A 5,496-nucleotide genomic window follows, 5' to 3' on the forward strand; every position below is an offset into this window, starting at 1 on the left:
ATACACCACGGGTAGCTTGCCAGGTTCTGCCATTTGGGCAGGATACTCTTGGTAACTTGCTGGGCTCTCTGAGAGGGATGGAAGCTTTTGGAATGGCCTCTAATCATATTATTGATAAAAATTATGATTTTGTCTGAAATCCATGTTTTGGGTCAAACGGGAGACAGCAGGTGGGAGCCTCCACACCATTTTTCCCTGTTTGTTTGTTTGAGGTCCACAGCCTGCAGTGCTCAGGGTTAACTCCTGGTTCTGTGCTCAGGGTTCCAGAGACCATATGTGGTGGTGAAAATTGGACCCAGGTTGGTCATGTGCAAGGCAAGAGCCTTACCTGCTGTTGTCTCACTCCTTCCACACCTTCTTACAGACCAACATCCCCATGTCTGTTCTTTCTTTCTTAGGATTCTTCACTCTCCAGCAGGTTTTCTGGAAGCCCTGTGCATCCACTTAGCCCCGTTCTGCTGTCACCCCAACACCCTTGAGAAACCCTTCCACCTTTCCCACCGAGAAATTGGTGAATTTCTCCTTTAGGAAACAGCTTCCCAGGTTTCCAATTCAGGTTTGCCACATCCAGTGGGCAGGGCCCTGCAAAAGCTAAAGCTGTAACAACTAACGCTGGACACATACATACCCTGTGGCTCAGAAATTTCACATCCCTTGGGGCTGGAGCCATACCACAGTGGGAAGGGCGTTTGCCTTGCTATGTGGCCGACCCGGGTTCGATTCCCAGCATCCCATATGGTCCCTTGGGCACTGCCAAGAGTAATTCCTGAGCGCAGAGCCAGGAGTAACCCCTGAGCATCGCCGGGTGTGATCCAAAAGAAAGAAAGAAAGAAAGAAAGAAAGAAAGAAAGAAAGAAAGAAAGAAAGAAAGAAATTCCACATCCCAGAAAAGATCCAACAGAAACAGGTTGGACATAGAATACGTCCTGGGACATTCATAACCATGTTCATATCAGTTCAGAACTGGAAACCAGAGCCTATGGATATGGTTCAGTGGCACAGCACCACCTTGTAGATGAGAGATAGCAAGTTCAATTCCTGGCATCACCCAATGTCTCCCAGAGATCCCTAGCGGCATTGCTGGTATGATCCCTGGCACACACACACACACAAAAAAACCACCCCGACACCCCTCAAAATCAAAAAAGAACAAAGGAAAATGGAAAAAAAAACAACAAAACAAAAGAAATAGAAAAAATAAAACCCTGGAAATCATTGAAATGCCCATGGACTGTAGAAGTGGGAGATTGTGACACCACAAGACAATGCACTGGAACTGACTGTGGACAGCAAGAACATGGGTGAATTTCGTAAGCATACTCTTGAACAAAAGAAGTCAAAGGCAAAAGAGGGCATCTGTGTATTTTCACCGATGTGACATGCACAAGCAGGCTCTTTCATCTATGCTGGGAGAAGACAAGACAATGGTCCCCTTGGGGAAGGGATTGCTGAGGCTCGCTGAGATGCCACGATTGCTCTTTCTTCATCCAGGGCCCAGGCTAAGGGAAGGAAATGTGATGTGTGGCCATTCAGCAAGTTTATAATAGGTGGTTTTGTTTTGTGCGTATATACTACTTTTCAATAAACTGCTTTTAAAAAGATTCCTTTCTTGCTGATGACTTCATGGAGCCAATCTCAGCGTGGGTCTGGCCTGCCTCTCCCCTCAACCCCCCTCCAATGGGTTTTTCCTTTTAGTCACCACAGAGTGAACCAGGCTCTAGGAGCTCCAATATACAAATGTTGCCAGAGAATTAATAACATGGTTTAGTTTTCCTGGTGTTTATTTGGATGGTTGCTACCTATATATGGCCCTCAATACTGGTTTTTCTGTTTATAGGCATGATAGAAAGTTTCTCTTAAAAATAACTTTAAGTGAAGGGGAAAAAATGGCTTGTTTTACATTTAAAAAAATTATATAGATTGTAGAGGCTGAAGAGATAGCTCTAAGGACCCAAGTACATGTCTTACATGTTTGTTTGTTTGTTTTGGGTCACACGGGTGTTGCATGAGGGTTACTCCTGGCTCTGCACTCTGGAATTACTCCTGGTGGTGCTCTGGAGACTATATGGGATGCTGGGAATCAAACCCAAGTTGGTTGCATGCAAGGCAAATGCCCTTTCGCTGTGCTATCACTCAGGCCTGCTTTGCATCTTTGAATTCCATATTCAAAGGCCACGTCCCGGCCCTCTTGAGCAGCACTGGAAGCAACCTCTGAGCACTGAGCCAGGAATAACTCCCGAACATTGCCCAGTGTGGACCATAAATCAAAAGGGCTAGAGCATATGCTTAGCATGAGACAGTCCCAGGTTTGATCACTGGCAGTGCATGGTCCTGTGAGCATTACTGGGAGTGATCCTCTAAGCACTAAATCAGGAGCAGCCCCTGAGCACTGCCAGGTGAGTTTCTTCCAAACAAAGTAAGTACAGTACTTACTTCGAGTAACTCTGAGTTTAAAAATTTGTTAGGAGCTGGAGCGATAACACAGCGGGTAGGGCATTTGCCTTGCACATGGTCGACCCGGGTTCGATCCCCAGCATCCCATATGGGTCCCCTGAGCACCGCCAGGAGTAATTCCTGAGTGCATGAGCCAGAAATAACCCCGTGCAATGCCTGGTGTGACCCAAAAAACAAATAAATAAATTGTCGTTGTCACTGTCCTCCCGTTGTTCGTCAATTTGCTCGAGTGGGCACAGTAACATTGTGAGACTTGTTACTGTGTTTGGCATATCGGGTAGCTTGCTAAGCTTTGCTGTGCGGGTGAGATACTCTCGATAGCTTGCCGGGCTCTCTGAGAGGGGCGGAGGAATCGAACTCGGGTCAGACATGTTGGCTGCATGCAAGGCAGATGCCCTACCCGCTGTGCCATCTCTCCAGCCCAAATAAATAAGTAAATAAATAAATAAAAATTTGTGAAATTCCTTATAGATGGATATAACAGGAATTAGGGGGAAGGGAAAAAACCCAGTTTCAGTCAGTCCCCATCTTTCAGGGCGTCCTCACCGTCCCCACACAGATGGCTCTCTGGCCTAAGGATATCTAGATCCTTTACTCATCAGAACTGTTCTTTTTCTTTCATTCTATTTTTTTCACTAAAGAATTGTGATTTACAAAGTCATTGATAGTTGAGTCTTAGGCATATAACATTTCAACACCAATCCCACCGCCAGTGTCAACATCCCTCCACCAGTGTTCCCATATTCCTTCCTCATCCCAACCCCCATCTCTTCCCCAACTGCACATGACAAAGTTCCAGTGGTTACAGCTTAGATCTCATGTTTTCGGTGTTGTTGAGTCTGTGTTTTGGATATGTGGCTGTAGCACTCACTCACATTACTGGGATAACTGAAGCCATGATGTCTGTTCATTCATTACTTCCTGTTCTCTTCTTCCCCCTTTGATTTATTTCTTTCTCTGTCCTTTTCCTTCTAAACACTGAGGATGATCGAGGTATCCCCTTTTACTCCAGTACGTTTCCTCATCCAGAATTCTATATGCCACAGATAAATGAGATTATTCTGTGTTTTTCTTCTATCTTACTTCAGTCAACATGATATCTTCCTTGCATTCATCTGGGGAACATAAAGTAACAAAATAGGAGACTAACACCCAAGAGTGGCCAAGATTTGTACCAGGAATTTTGCTCCATGGCTTGGAGGCCAGCCACACATGCTAGGGGAAAAGGGAGCTCGGATAGAGAAGGGAGCACCAAATAAAGGGTGTTGGGAGGATCCTCCCAGAATGGGAGAAACATGCTGAAAGTAGACTATAGACCAAACATGATTGCCACTCAATGCCTCTCTTGCAGACCACAGAACCCAAAAGGAGAGAGAGAGAGAACAAAAGGGAATGCCCTGACACAGAGGCAAGGTGGAATGGGGGGTGGGTGGGGGGTGAGAGGGATACAGAGACCTGTGGTGGTGGAAAATGGGCACTGGTGGAGGGATGGGTACTTGATCACTGTATAACTGAAACCCAAGCACAAAAATTTGTAAGTCTACAACTGTACCTCATGGTGTTTCACTAATAAAAATTTTAAAAAAAACATGATATCTTCCAAGCATTGCTATTTTTCTGGACTGGTTGAGAAACTTCTTTTTTCGTTTTGGGTCACTTCTAGCAATATTCAGGTATTACTCCTGGCTCTGCACTCAGGAATTACTCTTGGCGGTGCTTATGGGGACCATATGGAATACTGGGGATTAGAACTCAGGTCAGCCACGTGCAAGGCAAACACCCTACCTGCTGTACACCCTACCACTTTGTCCCAAGGAACAGTTTTATTGGCAAGGAGCTGGCAGGTAGGAAGATGAAGGATTCAGGGCTCAAAGTGTCCATCTTGTCTGGGAAGTCCCAGGAAAGGGTGTCAGGGAACTGGAGGGTTACCTAATCTTGAGAAATGTAAGGCAAGGAATGTTGCAGGTGCAGACAATGTAGGAGGCCCCGGGCAGAGATGTTGGATTCATTCATTGGGTAGTTATGGAATCTCAATGTTACAGGCTCTGTTCTAGGCTCTGGGACCACAGCGATGAGCAAAACGGTGGTGTTCAGGCCAGCTGGTGACTCGACCTGGGACAGGTTAAGCTGGGCTTCTCTAGGCTTCAGCTGAAGGATGCTTGTTTTGTGACTGATGCTGTAGCAAAGGAAGTCTTGCAGGCGTAGAATTGAGCTATACCCATGGAGGTTCAGAGAAGCCTAATAAAAATTAAGAAAGACAGGATTGTTGGTGTGTGTGTGTGTGTGTGTGTGTGTGTGTGTGTGTGTGTATGTGTTTGGGAGGAGAGGTAAAATGGACCACTAAGCTGAGAAAGAGGAGAAAAGAATTGAGATGTGTCTTCAAGCTCTTTAGAAATAGAAATCTCATGGAGTCTTTGGCACCTTCCTTTCCCTGCTCATCTGGTGTTCTTGGTCAAAAGATGAAGAACTTTATTATTATTATAGTACTGTAGCACTGTCCTGTTGTTCATTGATTTGCTCGAGCAGGCACCAGTAATGTCTCCATTTTGAGACTTGTTGTTACTGTTTTTGGCATATCAAATATACCACGGGGAACTTGCCAGGCTCTGCCATGCAGGTGGGATGCAGGTGGTAGCTTCCCGGACTCTCCAAGAGGCATGGAGGAATCGAACCCAGGTCGGCCGCGTGCAAGGCAAACGTCCTACCTGCTGTGCTATTGCTCCAGCCCATTATTATTATTATTATTATTATTTTAAAAAAATTACTTTTGGAATCACACTCAGGGGAGCTCAGGACCTATTCCCAGCTCTGTGCTTAGGAATGACCTCCATATGTAGTACTGGAAATTCCCATGGGGTCAGCAGCATACCCTCATGCTAACTCTCTGACCCCTTGGCTACACTTTAATGTGGTTGTTAGAAAATGTCAAATTAATGGGGCCAGACCCACAGTACAGCGACTAAGGCACTTGGGATCCCTGGCATCCCATATGGTCCCTCTGGCCCTTCCAGGAGTAATTCCTGAGCCCAGACTCAGGACTAA

The sequence above is a fragment of the Sorex fumeus genome, unplaced genomic scaffold (assembly GCF_029834395.1).
Source record: "Sorex fumeus unplaced genomic scaffold, SorFum_2.1 ptg000014l, whole genome shotgun sequence".
NCBI lineage: Eukaryota > Metazoa > Chordata > Mammalia > Eulipotyphla > Soricidae > Sorex > Sorex fumeus.